The sequence below is a fragment of the Canis lupus genome, chromosome 6 (assembly GCF_048164855.1).
Source record: "Canis lupus baileyi chromosome 6, mCanLup2.hap1, whole genome shotgun sequence".
In the NCBI taxonomy this organism is placed as follows: Eukaryota; Metazoa; Chordata; class Mammalia; order Carnivora; family Canidae; genus Canis; species Canis lupus.
Window position 1 is genome coordinate 10,428,511 of NC_132843.1, and position 19,708 is coordinate 10,448,218.

General features: G+C 42.1%; 1 protein-coding gene across 3 annotated transcripts in view; it reads left to right on the forward strand.

Annotated features, from left to right (window-relative positions):
* The first annotated feature begins 9,321 nt into the window (after positions 1 to 9,321).
* Positions 9,322 to 19,708, forward strand: part of DLGAP1 (DLG associated protein 1) — an 874,662-nt gene continuing 864,275 nt past the window's right edge. For 2 of the 3 annotated variants that reach the window (XM_072828884.1, XM_072828893.1), the window contains exon 1: positions 9,343 to 9,643. The gene's annotated coding sequence lies outside the window, so the exon portion shown is untranslated. Of the gene's footprint in view, positions 9,644 to 19,708 lie in introns of all 3 variants that reach the window. The other variant, XM_072828886.1, reaches the window with a different exon arrangement.

Below are 19,708 nucleotides of genomic sequence, written 5' to 3' on the forward strand. Positions count from 1 at the left end.
CCATGGCAAATAAGGATGCAATCAGCCTGGCCCAAGCGCTGAGTTAACTTTCAAACTTTTGTGAGTGTCCTGGTTTCCTCTGTTCCCAGTGGCCCCCAGTAGTTGAAGATGTGCCAAGACCTCTGTGCACCAAAGGTCTGGAGAATTTTAGTCGGCACCTAGATGCACATGGATTGGAAGGTGGACCCTCAGACAGCAGCTGGGATAGTAGTTAGGTGAGTCCCTTCCAGGGGGTACCTGGGAGGCGGGGATTTTGTCTGCTTCCTCTGTGCTGGGCCCAGGTGGATAGCCAAGGGAGGGGTTTGCTGCCCTTGTCATACACTATTTCTTTGTTTGCGACAGTCCTGTGAGACTCATGAATACAAGCCCCATTGACTATTAGAATCAGGAAATGTGAAGCCCGTCCTGGGTAGTGGTTGTAAAAGCTGGGGCTTTACATATATACACAGATACATATGCACACTTACAAATACATATACACGTTTCTTCCAGGAAGATACTGGCACTTTGGCATTATTACTGGAAAGGGCCAGAGGGAAGAGATGGGAGAGTAATCCAGCTTCTCTCCTCTCTGAGGAGGATTACAGCCAGTCCCTAGTGTTTGCTAAGTTATAAGTCTGACCATCAGGCAGTGGTTTTTAAAGATTGTAGGGAAACCTCTTTAAGAGAAAGACTGGGAAAGGGAGGGAGATTTAGCCTGTTCCTTCTGTGCTAAGCCCTGGGAGGTAAAGGCCAAGTGAGAGCTCGTGCCCATTCAGATGGATTTTTTTTTTTTTTTTTTTTTTTGCTATAGTCTTAGGAATCTCATAGACATAATCTCACTGGCTTTCAGAGCTAGGTATTTGGGGATCCCTTCCTCTAATTGGGGTCTTATTTTTTTTAATTTTTTTTTTTTTTTTTTTTTATTCATGATAGGCACACAGTGACAGAGAGAGAGGCAGAGACACAGGCAGAGGGAGAAGCAGGCTCCATGCACCGGGAGCCTGACGTGGGATTTGATCCCGGATCTCCAGGATCGCGCCCTGGGCCAAAGGCAGGCGCCAAACCGCTGCGCCACCCAAGGATCCCTAATTGGGGTCTTAAAAGTTGGAGTGCCAGATGTGGGGTCCCACCCTTCATCTTACAGGGAAAAGTGAAGATTTGAGCGCTCCCTCCTGATAATGTGCTGCGATGCCTGGGTGGTCTGTATTTTAAGAATATGTCTCAGCCTTTCCTACCCATTTTGATGTGGACATTATCTCATTCATCCTGTGTATAGGAATCACTCATCTGGTTTCTGGCTCTTTCTCAAAGAACTTTGCTCTGTGTGTAGCTATACATTCAGTGCATCAATGGGCAGAGGGAGGCTCAGGAGTCTCATGTCACCATCTTGTTTGACTTTGAATCTATGCTTTATTTTCTGTTTTCGATTTCTTGAGGGTTCTCCGTATGGTTTTCCTAAGGAAGTGGACACATTTATATTCCTACCAACAATGTAAAAGGGATTCCTTTATCCATAGCCACATGAATTCCTAGTATATTTGGGATATTAACCCCATATTCGATATGTGGTTTGCAAATATTTTCTCCCACTTCATACGTTGTCTTTTCATCTTGTTAATGGTTTCCTTTGCTGCATGAAAGCTTTTTAGTTGATGTCATCTCATTTGTTTTTTGCTTTTGTTGCCTTTACTTTTGGCATCAAATCCAAAAAAAAAAAAAAAAAAATCACTGCTAAGTCCAATGTCAGCTTACTCCCTATGTTTTCTTCCAGGAGTTTTATAGTTTCAGCCTTAATGTTCAAGTCTAATCCATTTTGAGTTGATTTTTGTGTATAGTGTGAGAGTAGTCCAGTTTCACTCTTCTGTAAGTGGCTATCCAATTTTCCCAACACTTCATTGAAGAGACTATCCTTTCTCCATTGTATGTTATTGGCACCTTTGTCAAGGATCAGTTTACCATAAATGTGTGGTTTATTTCTGATCCACTGGTCCATATGTCTGTTTTTATGCCAGTATCCTACTTTTTGATTACTATAGCTTTGTAATATAGTGTGAAGTCAGGAAATATGATGCCTCCAGCTCTGTTCTTTCTCAAGATTGCTTTGGCTATTCAGGGTCTTTTGTGCTTCCATACAACTTTTATTTTTTTTAAAGACTTTATTTATTTATTCATGAGAGACACAGAGAGAGAGGCAGAGACACAGGCAGAGGGAGAAGCAGGATCCATGCAGGGAGCCTGATGTGGGACTCGATCCTGAGACTCCAGGATCACGCCCTGGGCGAAAGGCAGGTGCTAAACCTCTGAGCCACCAAGGGATCCCTCCATACAACTTTTAGAGTTTTTTTTTTCTATTTCTAGGAAAAATGCTATTGGAATATTGATAGGCATTACATTGAATATGTACATTGTTTGGGGGTACTATGGACATTTTAACAATGTTAATTTTTCTAATCCATGAGTATAGAATATCTTTCATTTATTTGTGTTTTGTTCAATTTTTTCATCACTGTTTATAGTTTTCAGTGTACACATCTTTCAACTTTTTGGTTAAATTTATTCTCAAATATTTATTATTTTTGATGCTATTATAAATGGGATTGTTTTAAAAGGAATTCTTACATATAGTACTTCTATACAAAAAAATCTGGAATTTTATCTCAAAATGTATACAATAATACATTCATTTATTTTTGTCATTGAGGTATTCAAATTCTTTTTCTCCCATTTACTACTATGCTGATATGTAATTGGCCCAGAGTCATGTACTATCTGCAGTCCCTGGTATATATGGGTAAACATACGTACTTTTTTTGTATTTATTGTTTTAAAAATTCATTTATATTTATTTTTAACTATGAGTAATTTCCAACCTGTTAAAATCATTTTTAAAACATTTTTAATCCAGAATGTGAAAAGTCACCCTATTCAAATGAATTATTTTGATGTAATGAATTTAATGAAGAATCAGATTATGAAGGGCTTTGCATGCCCTACCTAAAGTTTTAGATTTTATCTTGAAAGCCACAAGAATGTTCTGAAAAACTTTAAGTTGTACAGTGAAATAGATAGCTTATTATTGTTTTAGGAATTTGATAAAACTTGATGACTAATTAGATGTAGTGGATAAGGTGGGAGGAAGAGTCTCAGAGTGACTTCTATATTTCTGGCTTCAGTATCTGGGTACACGGTGGAAGGGATTGTCAGTGGGAAGGCTGTGTGGAAAAGTGCTAAGATGGCCCATTTGGTGTGCATCTACTGAATTTGTCAGATCTATACATTTCTTGCAGGTGGCTATATGTGTAGAAATGCTAGTTTGAAATTCAGCATCAAACAGGTCTATCTCCTAAAATTCTTTCATCCTTTGGTTTCCATGGAACTTCTGATTTCACGGCACTGCTCTTCTGGGTTTCCTTCCACTGTAATGTTGGGCTTCTCTGCCTTTACCAGTGGGTATAGCCGAGACCCTCCAGGTTCTGACCGAGGCCCTTTCTCTTCATAGACTTTACCTCACCACTGGCCTCAGCTACTATCCTAGAAGCATGATAACTGCAGTGTAAGAGAGGTGGTGAGAAAGCTTGGGGGCAGAGAGCTAGAAGGAAAACCAGGAGACACTCAAGTAATGGAAGTTTCTGGTGGGAAACTTGAAAAATCAATTATTTACAGCAGATCATTGTAGTTAGAGATCAAGTAAAAGGAACTGCAGAGGGTCTTTTGTTGAGAAAATTAGGCCACCTTTATCAGAACAAAGTCACATTGCAGTGTACAGTGCTCACACCACATTGCAAGGGTGAGGGCAGGGGGTGTGGGGGAGGTAACAAGGAAGAGGAGATAGTGTACAAAGCTTAATTTGTGAACAAGAATGGGACAGAGTTCTGTCTCTCATGAATAAATAAATAAAATCTTAAAAAAAAAAAAAAAAAAAAAAAGGATGCCTGAGTGGCTCAGTGGTTGAGCTTCTGCCTTTGGCTCAGGGAATGATCCTGGAGTCTCGGGATTGAGTCCCACATCGGGCTCCCTGCATGGAGCCTGCTTCTCCCTCTGCTTATGTCTCTGTCTCTCTCTTTCTGTGTCTCTCATGAATAAATAAATAAAATCTTTAAGAAAAAGAGAATGGGACAGGGTATAAAAGATGGCTTGGGGGGATCCCTGGGTGGCGCAGCGGTTTAGCGCCTGCCTTTGGCCCAGGGCGCGATCCTGGAGACCCCGGATCGAATCCCACGTCAGGCTCCCGGTGCATGGAGCCTGCTTCTCCCTCTGCCTCTCTCTCTCTCTTCTCTCTCTTTGTGACTATCATAAAAAAAAAAAAAAAAAAAGATGGCTTGGGGCAGAAGCTAAATTGTATTCCAGCATTTATATCTTTAATAAAAATGTTAAATAAAGCATAATGCAAAAATGTTCACTGGAAAACATGAGAATAACAAGACTTTTATTTCACTGTATTAAAAAGTAAAAATAGACATGATGTCTTCATATATCTCTCCTCAATATTTTTTTGTCTTTGTTTAAGTATGAAGAAGAAAGCTTTCCATATTCTAAACTTGATGAATGATGGGTTTTAAAAGTGCACTACAGGTTATATTTTATCACACATAGGCTTCTACTAAATTACATTAAGATGTATACTGACATCACAAAACATTCTCAAAGCAATTTGGGTTAATTCATCCCACGAATATGTATTGATATTCTATTCAGAGGCAATTAGTGTGCTAGGTAAGGGGATCCAAATAGGGATAACTACAGATTCAAAAAGAAAGCACATAACCTGAAACTTTTAATATAATGTGGTAAAAACCAAGATAGTAGTAGGTACTGTGAGCATTGGCAAATTAATTCAACCTAAGGATTCAGGCATGAGGAACACTGAAGCAAACCTTGAAGGAGAAATAAATATTAGCCAGCAAGAGCAGAGAGAGGGCATTCAAGACAGAGAATTTAATATGAGAAAAATACAGATATACTCCAGAGCGTGTTACTTGAATGGCATTATAAGCATAGTCTGATTTACTGAAGCATAATATTTAAGTCATGAGAGTCAAGGCTGAAGAAACAGACAAAAGCAAGTTTATGGAGAGCCTTGTATGTTGTTATAAGACAATAAATTTTATAACTATATAAGGAACTAAACTGTAGGTAGAGCACTGGAGTAACATGATTGGAGTTGGTTTTAGAAGATCATTTTTGTTACAATGAAGAGCAGGAAAGATGGCAGAGTAGGGGGTTAGGAAAGAAGTTAGGAGGCAATATGACAAAGCCCAATGGGGACATGGGAATATAGGAAGGATCCAAGGTGAAATCAGAGGGTAAGAGGAGTCAAGAGTACTGGTGATGGACAAGAGGTGATGAGTAACTACAGAAATCCAGCATAAGTCCCAGGTTCTCATGTTGGTGACTTAGTTGATCACAGTGCCATGAACCCATAAACCCATATATAGTAAAACAAGAAAAGAAAGAAAATTTGAATGGAGAGAATGGGGATAAAGTGATGAGTTTATTTTGTACTTGTTGAGTTTGGGATACAAGTAGAAGTTTCAGGTGGCTTTGTCTTTGGATTCACAAATATAAAACTTACCTGAGGGATCAAGGCGGAAGATAAAAATCTGAGATCACCATTTAAATGTTACTTAAAACCAGGAGAATGCTTTATTAATGGAGAAGAAACTTGTATATCTTTCATACCATTCAGTTTCCCTTTCAGTTCTTTTTTCTTTAATAGTTTTGCTTCATTTTAATGGAATTTTACCTGTTTGACCATGTTGTGGTCTGGGAGAAATGCACCCATTTCAATTTAACCAAAGACACAGAACCTTCTGAATAGTTACTCCGTCTGTCGGTGGTTTCTAACTTTCTCTTTTTACCAATATATTACTGACTTAGCCTCTTTTATTTATTTTTAAAGATTTTATTTATTTGACAGAGAGATAGAGAGAGAGAGAGAGAAAGTACAAGCAGGGGGAGCAGGAGAGGGAGAAGCAGGCTCCCCGCTGAGCAGGGAGCCCAATGTGGAGCTCCATCCCAAGACGTTGGGATCACCACCTGGGCTGAAGGCAGATGCTCAACCAACTAAGCCACCCAGGTGCCCTCCTTTAAGTTATCTACTCCAAAAGTAGCTATAACTTTCTGTGTTTTTTCAATAGGCAGGGCTCTCATGCTGCCTGCTACCAACAGTATGCTTTGGAGAGGGTGCTGTCTATATTGGTCTTCCATGGCTCCTGCTGTTACTAATTACTAGAAACTTGATGGCTTAAAGCAACATGCATTTATTTTTACAGTTCTGGAGATCAGAAGTCTGAAATCAATTTAACTGGGATAAACTCAAGATGCTAGCAGACTGGCATTCTTCTTGGAGGCTCTAGGGGAGAATTACTTCTTTACCTTTTCTAGTTTCTAGAAACTATCTATATTCCTTTGCTCATGGTGGCTTTCATCCATCTTCCAAGTCAACTTCTGCTTCCATCATCCCATCTTTTCCATTTGCCTTTGATTTTCTTGTTTCCCTCTCATAAGGGCCCTTGTGATTACATGTGGCCTCATCAGGATAATATATAGAATAATTTTTCCATCTAAAAAATATTTAACTTAATCACATCTGCAAATTGCCATATAAGAGAACACTTACTGGGGCACCTGGGTGGCTCAGTGGTTGAGCATCTGCCTTTGGCTCAGGTCGTGATGACGGGGTCCTGGAATCAAGTTCCGCATCAGGCTCCCCACAGGGACCCTGCTTTGCCCTCTACCTGTGTCTCTGCCTCTCTCACTGTATCTCTCATAAATAAATAAAATAAAATCCTAAAAAAAAAAAAAAAAAAGAGAACACTTGTTGGTTCCAGAGATTAGGATGTGAACATCTTTCTGTGGCTGCTATATAGCTACCACATTGTCTATAACTGGAAATGAACACAGCTGCTAGGCCTGGATTGCAGTAGTACTTATAGGTACTATAAATATACATAAGGTAACTGGTCATACATATATTTAAATAGCATTCCTTAATTAAAATGCATATGTACAATAACCAGAAAATAGGTGCTATCAATTTTACTTGCACAAATATCACCATTTATTTCTAAGTAATTCTAAGAATTATGTGAATTTTATAGCCAGCCGATGTAACAGACATTTTTTTTCTTTTTTTAAAGCTCAGCATCAAATTATCCTTCTTAATATCTCCCTGAACTTGTTTTACACTTGCCTTCCACCCATGGAAGGATGATAAAGCCAGGCACCTGCCCTCTGGTCTAGAAGTCAAGGAATCAAATATTTTCGCTCTTTCTCCTGGTACTGACTGACTGAAATTGGGCAGGTCAGATGCTCTACCCTGTGACTTGCATCTTGATCCGGTGATATGACGTCAGAAGAAACAGTTGGCATTTACTCATGTGGACCATGTAGCACCAAACCAAACTGCTCTTTCAGGCCCCCTAGACTTCCAGTATTGCCTTAAATCCTGACTGGTTCTCAGATTGCTTTCCAGCCATCCCCTCATTTCTGGAAGCTTTCAGGATCTTTCCAATCAATCACCTTCTCACAAGTTAGCCAAATTTGGTTCTGTTGCTTACAGTCAGAAAACCCCAATCATTGTGGTGTTACATAGATAATATTGTTGGTAGATTCAACTACCATAAGAATTGTGTGAGAAAATTGATTTTCTGCTTCAAGTAATTTTATTCACTAATGTCACCTAATTTGAGTTAAGACATTCTTATTTATGTGATCTCATTAAAATCCTATGGATTAAACGTATTTACAGATCTAGAAAGGCAACTCTTTCCAGATTAGGAAGCCTATTTTATTACTTTGCCTTTTCATGGAATCTTAGTTGAAGCACTAAGCACCTGTGTACAACCATTCTTGAACTGGCTGGGGATATCTTTTAGAGTTCTGTTAAAGCATTGATGATCATGGTACTACAATGCTGAAGATTTACCTCCACTTCTTTGGATGTTTTGTGGTTTAAAGATTTTTTTTTTTTGTCTTTAATGGAAAATCACTCAGTGAAATTGCGGAAAAGTGAATATTTATCTGAGTCATATTTTTTATGGAACCCGTTTTCCACTTCTCTGCATTTTTAGAAGGGTTTCTTTAAAAAGGATATTCTATTAATATTTATAATTAGATATCACACAAAGCAGATGCTAAATCTTATGCTATAACTTTATGGGTAAAATTACATAAAGAAGATTATATGCTCTTTGGCATGATGTCCTCTCTAGGAGCTGTAGAACAAAGGGCATTCTCCATGAAGACGTCTTTTTTTTTTTTTCTTTAACTAGAGGAAAACAGGAAGATGGTGATTAACCATGATTATTTTAACTATTATCCAGAACATTAGTATTTAAGTGGGTCGAGCAGAAGCTCAATAAATACTTAATTGATTGACTTTTCCTCTTTGATCCACGTCTCAGTTCGCCTGTTCACACTATCTCTATTCTTACTTTGAAGCCACGTGGATTCTTCTTATTTGCAGAGCACGTGAGGGATGCGGTCCTCACCTCCGTGAACCCGCCTGGCTTCCAAATACACAAGGTAGGGGGCGGGTAGTGGGGAGTTTACTGAGGTCAGAGGACGAAGGGGAGAAAAAAAGAGATTCGTTTTTGTGATTGCCCTTAGATCAGTTCCAAGAGGGACCAACGGACTTAATCTTGTGTGATCTAATCCACACGGCCACCCAAGACCCATCTGGGTATAGACGGGGAAACGGAGGTTCCGAGGAATAAAGGTTTGAAAGTAATGGCACGGGGGGGGGGGTGAACCCCAGTTCTTGTGAGTCCAGACCCTTTCCACTCCCCCCTCTCCTCGCTGGCGATTACTTCTAAGAATTCTAGCACCGACCAGGGGATGGCGAGGAGAGGACAGCAAACCGCCTGCCCGCCAACTTGATCTCCTGGGATAGAAACCTGCTGTGAGTTCTGATTCCCTCTCTTAAAAAGGCAAGGTTAGGGACGAGGGCTGGCAAGGTGCAGGGGAAGGTCCAGCCCTCGGGCCGCGCCGCGCGGGGACCGGAGGGGGCCCGCCCACTAGCGGGTGGCCGCCCCGCCATCCCGCCCCAGGGACGCGAGGCTTCGCCTCCGGCCGGTTCGAGCGCGCGGGAGCGCACTTGACCCCGGAAGGCTGCGCGGCCAAGAGCGCGCAGGCCGAGAGCAGGCTCCGGGAGCGGCCGGGCGCCTCCCCGCGGCCTGGGCGCACGTGCCTGGGCTGGGGCCAGGACTAGTGGCCGCGCCGTAGTAGCTGGGGGGTAGGAGAGGCTGGCTCCGGGCCGCGGCCGCCGCCCGCCCGCCGGCTCCGGTGGTTGGGCGGAGGCAGCGCGGGACTCCTCCTCCCCGCCGTATTAACATGCACCCAGGGGCGGGTGACCAGCCCAGCCTCGCCGCCCCAGCTCGCCGCGTCCCGGCGCTCAGCCTCCGTGCCAGAGGCGAGCGCTGCGCCCCGGGCGCCGCAATCCCGAGGACACGGCCTCCCCGACACCTCCAGCCCCGGGGAGTCGGCGGCTTCCTCCGCGGGAGCGGGCGCAGCCGCCTCGGCTCCTCTCTCGCGTCCTCCCCATCACCTCGCTGAGACCCTGTCCCGGCCGCGGGGACACCCCTTCTCGTCCTCCCCGCGAGGCTCGTGGGACCGACGGACGGACGCAGGGATCCAGGGCCGGACTGCGGGCAGCGGCAAGGTAACGCCGGGCAGCGCGGCGGGGCTGGGGCGTGCGCGCTCGGCGGCGGCAACCGGAGCCCGGGCCGCCGCCACCACCGCGAGCCCGGCGCGCTGGGTGTCTGTCGCCCGCCGCTCGGTCGCCGCTGCTCTCGCCGGCGCAGGGACGGTGGGGTGGGCTGGGCTCCCCTGGCCGCTTCTCCACCGCCATCCGCCGCCTGCGGCGCATCCCGGACCCCCTGGGGACCCCGGGACCCCGGGGGTCTGCGCGCCCCTCTCCGGGCTTGCGGTCCTGGCGGCTCCCCTTGGGGCCCGGGAGGGGACACATTTCTAATTGCGACAGGGTCCTGGAAGGGGGAGGGGAGAAGAACACTAGTTCCCGTCATTTCCACCGGCCAAATTCACATCTCCCCGCTCCCCGCCCCCCCGCCCCCAACCCCTGGTACACCTTGCACGGGAGGGGGTGCTGCTCACTGCAGGGGAGTTCTCGACAGGCTCCTGGGTCGTTTGCAAAGCAAGTTGTTGCACTTGCTTTTTAGGTGACATTTTGGCTTTCGGGGTGGAAAGAGCCTCCTCCCGTGTGTGTGTGTGTGTGTGTGTGTGTGTGTGCGCGCGCGCAAGAGAGAGAGAGAGGGAGAGAAAGCCTGGGAAACAGAGACAAAGAGACAGACCGAAGCACGCAGGGGAGACCGAGATACAGAAAGAGAGACCCACACAGAGGACGGGATTCAGGGGGAGGTCACCGTAGAGTCGCCCCCCGCCCGCGGGCCGAGGCCAATTCCCGGCACATCGCGGGGCCAACGCTGAGACGCGGTATTCAGCGGATTGAACGAGCGGGGCCCGAGCCGAGCCGAGCCGAGCCCCAGCAGGGACTTCTCCGCGGGGCTGGGAGCGATAACAAATTGCACTTTGATCGAGGGGCGGCTGCAGCTGCGGGAGGGACCTGCGGAGGGCCGCGTGGAGATGAAGACCCTGCATTCAGGACTCCGGCTGCTGCGCTCTTCGAGGAAGGCGAGCTGTCCCTGCTTCACCCGGCGGCCCCCGGGAGGCCGTGGGAAGGGGCGACGGGCGCTGGGGACACTGAGCGCCTGTGCCGAGCGCGGCTCCCGCCCGCGGCCCCCGGGCTCGCCTTCCTCCCGGCCCGTAGCGCGGCGGGTGCTTCTGTTTGGAAGCGGGGGGCCGTGCGGAGGGGAGCGGAGGGGAGGGGATCAGAGGGGAGGGGAGCGGAGGGGAGGGGGCCTGCCGTGGCTGCAGGGCCCAGACCGCGTCGCGGGCGGGCAGATGTTGCTTCTTTTATGGACTCGGGCGAGACCCCATTTACACCCCTGACACGGTGAGCCTGGCTCGGGTTGTGAGAGATGGATGCCTCCCGTCTCCCCGGCAGACCGTGTGAAGTTACGGAATTCCAAGGATGAAAGACGTATAATAAAAGTGACAATTAAAGCCAGATCTGTATCTTTTATAGTGTTCGTGAATGGCTCCGTAGAGTGGTGATGGACCAATGTGAGCTGCAGCAGGCGGACGCGGGGAGGAAGAATGGTTAGAACTAGGAAAGCGATTGTAGGACCGAACTCAGAAACATCTTGCGATTATTTTTACCAAGGAAGAAGCGAACTGCCTTTTGACTGCTATTTATAGCAGAATCTCAGTCTCAGGAAGCAACTTGCTATTGGCCAATGGGATTTTGCATATATAGCCCCAGTCGTTATTCCAACTCGGACAGAAATGACATGGAGGCAAGAAATGGTATAAGGATCCCAATTTCTGAAATGTCAAAAGGATAAAGTTTTCTTCGCTTAAATTTTTACAAGGGAGATTCAGAGCCACCGAAACACACTGAATATGTATTTGAGCAGAATACGTGAAATGTAAATGCCCATTCAGGTCATAAAAATTACTCGGTTCAGAAAATCTATCCTCTGGCATAAATGGGAAATTTGATGTCAGTAGCTATGTTATTAACTTCCCGCAGATTTATCTCTTCAGGTTAAAGTGGCAGCAGGTGAAGTCACTGCTTTGAAATAGTCCAGGTTTCAGATCTAAAATTCCATAACTACTTCTGGAAAAACAAACAAACAAACAACTGACTCACTTAAGAGAAAATGTTACTTGAATGAGAAAAGACTTGAGCACCTTTGCAAATCTAGGATATTTTAAAAAGTTGGACCTATTTCTATTTCTCTATATGTTTCTATCGGGGTTTCCATTCTAAGATTGGTTTGGCAAAGAAGATATCTTCTCTCAGATAATGTAGGCAGTATTAATATTGGCAAACTGAACTGGTTGAGAGATTGCTTAAAAAGTTGTGAAGTGATTTTCTGACAAAACTCTTCAAAATAACACATAAGTTGTGCTTTTGAGAGATAATAGGGACATGAGTTTTCCCTGTGGGGGATTTGCATGGGTTAGTATCTTTAATTTCTCCTTCAACATAAACTTTATTCTGCCGGGACTAAAACCTTGATGAAACAAATCAGTAATTTAGACCTTCTTAAAATATTACATAGCCTCTATGGAGAAATAGCTTAAAACTAACTTTCTAAAAACTTCTAAGCTTCAGTGTTCTATTGAATCAAACTTGTAAATATAAATTGCGTACACTGTGATTTAACTCTTCTATTAGATATGTGTGCCTTTCTTCTGTATAGCCATCTAGATTCCTTATTTTTTAAAATCTAAACTTAAAATGGGGAAGAGGGGAACTGAATTTTTACTAACTCCTCATTTAGAGATATGTAGCATAGTAATAGTTTCAGCTGCAACTTAATAGAGGCAAGTCCCAAAGTCTATGTATGGCAACTTCTGGAAACAAAGCATTCAGCATTCTGATTTTGATTTCATATAATATTTTGAATTGAGAAAGGATAGTAAAATGCTAAATGTGTGTTCTTATAGTGAAGTTTGTATGATAGACTCCGATTCATATTCTAGTGTCTTCTCGAGCATTCCTACAAATTGCTCCGCCCTTTATCAGATCAACTCTGCTCCCTGCACAAGTTTTCTGTTCCTCTCAGGAAGCATTGAACTGGAGGATTTTTATGAAGATTGCATCTCTATAGAAACCACACTTGCCTCTCTTTGCTTAATTTAAGGAAACAGTGTAAGTTCTTTTGTTTCTTTTCTTTTTTTTCTTGGTAATTATTTCTCCCTGCTAGAGGAGCAGCATCTTTAAAGCACAAGGCCGGCAGGCATGGACTTTTCAAACGTCTTAACACTCTGTCCCACCCCTCACCTCTCACACTTATAATCTTTGCCTTATATCTGTGGTATGTTGCTCTCTTGATACATTTTTATTTTAAAGAAACACAATCACAAGAAGGCCCTTTTCCAGCATTCTAAAAATTCTTGTGCTGCTGAGACGCTTGGAGCTTCAGAAGCACCCCATTTCTTGAGCTTCTTTTATTTCCAGAAGATCTTAAGGGCTTCTAATTCTCCATTTTCAAAGAGAAGAATCTTTTCACTGGCCCTCATATGACTCCCACCTCCCTTTTCAAATCATGGCGAATTTGTCATCTGATTCCTGTCACTGCCCAGTGAAGATGACTTTCTTTGGATGTGTGGTCTCAGGAATTGCTGGAAATGTTCCTTCTTCTATCACAGTGCAAGATTTAGAACTAGTCTTCAGTCATTTGCTTTGATTTATTAAACATCCACTGATAACTCCTTGTATGAGATACCGGGTACCAGTTTCTTTTCTTCTAACACATATTTGGTCTATGCAAAAATAATATTAATAAATTAATTAAATTAAAATATATATTAAATCCCATTAATACATAAAGCATTAAAGCATTTATGCATATTTGCCACATTCCCCCCTCCCCCAAAGTTGGTATTGCATATGAGATGTGTTGACTCATCAATTTTCCTTTCTTCATTCTAGTAAATGGCAGGGGCTGGACAGGTGGTGTACAGATGAGAAACTAGAGTTATTCTCTTCCTTTATTGACCTAAAGGTTGATGTGTATTGTTTTCTGCTTCCTGTAGGAGTTAATGATTGCGAGGTAAGTAAATCCCACTTCAGAAGGCCAACTCATACACAGGAAGCCCTCTGGATATACAGCCATAGATCTTTGGCCCAGATTCCTGGATCTCTCATCTTGGTTAGATGAGAACCAGTAAAACTGGGATATGATTGTTCCAGTTGGGGGTGTTGTCAACAAGAGATAGCAATGCTTCGAATCCGCCGTGAAGAAGCAAACCCGCTTTCCTCCTGGAATTTGCCCCAAACTAAAAGGTGCATTTTTATATTTACTTAGCATAGTTTGCTCACCTGCTGTCATTGACAATTTCTATATCTTCTCTCAACATTTTGTTAGATTTGTAGGCAACAACACAAAACAAACCATGGAGAATGTAGTTTGGCAGTGCATTAGCTGTCCAATCCTGCCAGATTTTCTTAGTATTCAACTAAGTAGGGGCTTGTTGAAGCCATAGATAAGCAATTAGGAGAGGAGGGTTTGTAGTAGGGCTGCCTGTCTCCCTAGCTGTGTGTCCCTGGCTGCACCGCGAGGGCTCAGAGACATTGAAATGGCTCCCTCAGGCGGCCTAGGGGGAGGTCTCTCTCTGTCTCTGGGCGTGTTTCCAGCCCTGCTGCTTTACTCTGTAACATGGTTTTGGCTAATTTGAAAACATCTGCTAGAGTAACTTCCCTTTATAATTCTACTACCGGAGAATGCTTAGTAGTATATGATAGGAGGACTGGCATTAACCCTTACTCTGACCTCAAGATCATGTCCTCTCTTTGGAGACCCTTTATTGGTTTTAATTTCCGTGGAAACTCAGAGTGAAGTCTATTTCTGGACTAGAAATTTCCCTGCTAGATATCACTGAGATTTCTTTACAAAACACATGCTGCAGTTTCAGAGGCAAATGGCATTTTGATCTTGTCTCGGATTTTGCAAACAGATCTTCCATGATATGATTCATCACACTACTCTAGTAAAAAGGCAAGGTGTGTAGTCACTCCCTTGGAAAGCTCCTTTCCCAGACATGAACCCAGAAGGCAAAGTAACCTTTTCAGTTTTTCAAACGGGGGTGTTCTTTTCCATTAGAGCCTTGGGGTTAGGGGCGTGGGGCTGGGACTCTGAAGTAGTAAACATTAAGCAGTCAAGATTAAGAAACAGAAAACAAACAGGTTTATTGTGTGAATCCTTGCCTAGGCAGTTTAGAGGAGACTCACTTGATTCTATAGCTTCTGTGAAGCAGGGTAAAATGTCTCTTCCCTACTTTCCCTGGACCACTGTTTCTTACATTATTTCCTCTTTCCTAGACCTCAGCTGAAAGTAATTTAATCAACGAGGTGCTCCAGCTGAATGCCGTTTTAGTGCTTTATACTTTTCTCATGGTTCTTTCACAGTAAATAATGCTGCTTTGACTTTTGTGTTTATCCTATCGTCTTCCCCACTGAACAGTGCATTCCTTGAGACCAAGAACTAAATATAGCCTGTTCATCAGATATCAGCAATGCATGGTGCAGCTCCTGGCACTTACTAAGTGATCAGTAAACATCAGTTAAGTGAGTGAATTAATAAGCAAACGAGTGAATGCAAATCTGCATTCTAACTGGAAGGACCGTGACACTGAAGGTAGTATTATGTGGCTTTTACAGCTCCCCCCACCCCATCTTCCTCCCTGCTCCTTGAAGTCCTAAATTCTACATTATGTGCTCTGATAATACTTGGTAAACACAGGGCTGATCCCATCATGGCCGACATGTGATGGGTTAGGTTGTGCTATATTTCCCAATTAGGGAAACTGCAGTCTACTAGAAAACAGAGAAAGGTTCTGAAATAAGATAAAGAAACAGAAAACAAATAAACAGAAAAGCCTCCCATTCCTTCCTCTTTCTTCTCTTTCTTACTCAAAATAAAAATAATGACAGCTTAATCACCCCATCTGCATTGTGCATGGAGTGCCCACCTCCCTAGGCTTAGCACTAGCTTCTTTCTTACTCTCCAGCCCATAGGATTGAGCACTCCTTCCTACAGCTCCATGGAATTGATACATATTTATTTCTTAGTTTTGTATTCCATTTTCTGTGTATGTGCCTATCTCTGTAAGACCATAAGCTGAGAGATAGGAGATAGACCATAAGCTAGTATAGGAGTCGCATATGGAAGGGATACAGGTGTTCAATGGATATTGAAAGATTGAGTGAGATCACAAGAGAGACAAATCTAGTGGGATGGAGAGTAGTGGATACAACTGGTTTTATTACTTGAGGCTGATTTCTGTGTATGTACGTACAACCTCTGTGGGGTGGCTCTCATTCGTAGGTGATATTGAAATCTGCCATTTAAAATTATATGGAATCACAGCCTTCTAAGTAGTTCCATGATTATTTTTTTTTATTTTATTTTTTTAGATTTTGTATTTATTCATAGAGACACAGAGAGAGAGAGAGAGAGGCAGAGACACAGGCAGAGGGAGAAGCAGGCATCATACAGAGAGCCTGATGTGGGACTCGATCCAGGGTCTCCAGGACCAAACTGCTGCGCCACCAGGGCTGCCCCATGATTTTTTTTTTTTACACTAGTTTCTGGCCAAGCATGTAGTATAGAATATATTCCATCCCTCTCTGTGCTTCTGAGATACTTGAATGATGCAGTGAAATGGGCTTAACTTGCACTTGGGACCCTGCTTTACTTGCTGGATCCATGATTCAGCCTTAAATGAGGAAAAATAAGACACAACAGAGACATGGCTCGTGTTATTAGAAACTATCATGTGTAATAATTTATTTAAGATTTGATTTTTTAATTGATAATTTAAAATATATTGCTTTGATGATAAGAATCTTAGGAGATGTGGATGATTAATACAGATATTGTCATGAATGTAGCCTCCAAGTATGGGCAAACAGACAACAAAATTATATTATCTCCCATGTACTCATTAGTCTGGAGAATACAGAAGTGCAAACATTGTCCAAATCCTTAGGTGGCTTAAAATCTAATCCAAAGGATAAGATTAAAATGAAGAAAATAATTAGTTAGAACATGTTACAGAAAAAAACTAAGGGCTCAAGTATCTGGGACCAGTCATACTTACCCTGGGCTTTTATGGAGGGACAGAACTCAACAAAAAAAAAAAAATGGGATCATTGTGGAATCCTCACTGGAGAGGTAGGTCTTGGGCTGGACTTCCTGGATAAGTAAGAGTTAAATGGAACAAGGGATAAGGCAAACATTTACAAAGACATGGAAGTATTCCTGGTTCAAGGAGATAGTCATCTGTTCTCATTCCTCTAGTGCATTTTAATTAGACCTGGAGATGAATTTGATTGAGAAAGATGGAGAATGTTTAGAGTTGATAAGGAACGTTGAAGGATTTTGAAAAGACAGTGACACAGAGAAGTGGCCTCTTAGGCTAATGGAAGTAGATCAGTCTACCACCAGATTAGAACAGAGAAGCATTAGGAGGCTGTTGCATTAATTGGAAGCATAAATGATGAGAACCAGGTCTAAAGACTTAAGAATGGGGAAGAGAAGACCTGAAATGTTTTGGAAAAAAATTCAAGTCATATTTGACTCCTTTCTTTTTTACCTGTGTCACAAACTATTTTTAACTCTTTATAATTAATTAAAAATCGTGAACTATTTCAATAACACCAAAAAATTAAACATTAAAATAAATACATATGTATCCACCCCCAGGTTATGAAATAAGTCATTACTGTTAATACTCCTAGTACTTTCTCCAAGCATATCTCGCCTCATGGAAACCTCTCAAGAGGCAGACCTCAGAAATATTGCCAAGTTCTAGATGACTGCAATAAAGTAAATATCACAGTAAAATGAGTTAAATGAATATTTTGGTTTCCCAGTGCATTTAAGTTATGTTTACACTATGAAATGTGCAATAGAATTATTTCTAAAATAGATGTATATATGCATACCTTAATGAAAAAAAAATACTTTACTGCTAAAAGATTCTAACTGTCCTCTGAGCTTCCAGCAAGTTGTAAATTTTTTGCCTCAGAGAGGCTGCTGATTAATCAAGGCAGTGGTTGCTGAAGGTTGGGGTGGCTGTGGCAATTTCTTAAAAGAAGGCAGTTGATGAAGTTTGCCACATTGATTGACTCTTCCTTTCACGGGAAAACTGAGAGGTCATTGTAAGGTTATTCACTTTCCTAATTTCAATATTTTTGCGTCTCAGGGAATAAGGAAGCCAGAGGAGAGGAAGAGAAACAGGGAATGGCTGGTCAGCTGAGCAATCAGAACACACAGTAGATTAAGTTTGCCGTCTTACATGTGTATGGTTCATGGCACCCCAAAACAATGACAAAGTAACAGCAGAGATCACTGATCACAGATCACTATAACTGATATAATAATCATGAAAAGTTTGAAATATGGTGAGAATTACCAAAATGTGACAGAGAGACATGAAGTAAGCAAATGCTGTTGGAAAAAATTTTTCCGATAGACTGACTTGCTCAGTGCGGGGTCGCCACTGACATTCCATTTATTAAAAATGCAATAAAGTGGAGTGCAATAAAATGAGGTGAATTCTGTGCTGAACTCTGTGTTTATCATTCCCATACATTTCCTTATGCTTTGCTATGTATTTATGGGTACTTAAGCTGTATAGTCTCATTTTGCTGTTTTTAAATTATGTAAGTATTAACGTGCTCTATAGTCTTATTTCACCTTACTTTAATTAATTAGTATTTTGTTGAGAGATGTAGACCCTTTTTAGTCCTTTCTACTGCAATATGATATTCCATTGCATAATATATCATGATTGATGTATCAGTCTTCTGTTGGTGGACAGGGCATTTTCCAACAAGACTGCTCTGAACCTTCATATGCATATTTCCTGTACTAACAAAGGGGCCTCCTTCACCCGTCTCCTTAGGGGTAGAATTATGGGAGGATGGGATTTGTACCTTCATATTTAGCAGATAATGCCAAATTACCAAAAAATGTTCTACTTCTTTATGCTACCACTAGCAATCTAGAGGAGCCCCCCCCCCTTTATTTTTCCATATCTTTGCCAATTCTTGGTGATACGTATTATTTTTTCTGAGTCTTATGAATGTGAAATGATAGCTCTTTATACTTTAAATGTGTTGTTCCCTGACTGACTGCTAGTAATGTTGACCATTTTTTTTTACTCTCTTGAATAACATTTAGGTCTCTTTGGAATGCTTACTCATACATGTTGTCCAATCTCCCATAGCTTTAAAAAAAAGTTATTGATTTGTGTTATTTATATATTCTGAATATATATGTTTTTTCTGTAATATGCATTTCAATGATCTTCTCCCAACTGGTGGCTTGTCTTTCATATTTATTTATTTATTTTTTGTCTTTCATTTTTAAAACGTCTTTGGGTGAAAAGATTGTTTTATTTTATTTTAAATTCCAGTATAGTTAACATGCAGTGTTATATTAGTTTCAGGTGTACAATATTATGATTCAACAATTCTATACATTATTCAGTGCTCATCACAGTATGTTTACTCTTAATCCCCTTATTTCACCCATTTCTCCACCTACCTCCACTCTGGCAACCACCAGTTTGTCCTCTGTGTTGGAGAGTCTGATTTCTTTGTCTTTTTTTTTTCTTTGTTTTGTTTCCTAAATTGCAGATATGAGTGAAACCATTTGTTTTTTTTCGTCTCTGACTTATTTCACTTAGCACATTATACCCTCTAAATACATCCATGTTGTTGCAAACTGCAAGATCTTTCTTTTTTTATGACTTATATTTCACTGTGTATGTTTATATATACCACATCTTTATCCATCATCAATGAATGGACACTTGGATTGCTTCCATATCTTGGCTATTTTAAATAGTATTGTAATAAACATAGAGGTGCATATATATTTTCAAATTAATGTTTTCTGTATTCTTTGGGTAAATACTCAGTAGTATAATATCATACGGTAATTCTATTTTTAATTTTTTGAGGAACCTCCATACTGTTTTCCACAGTGGCTGCACCAGTTTGCATTCCTGCCAACAGTTCATGGGGCTCTTTTTCTCCACATTCTTTCCGAGTGTTGTTGTCTTCCTGATTTTAGACATTCTGACCTGTGTGAGTTGATATCTCACTGTGGTTTTGATTTGCTTT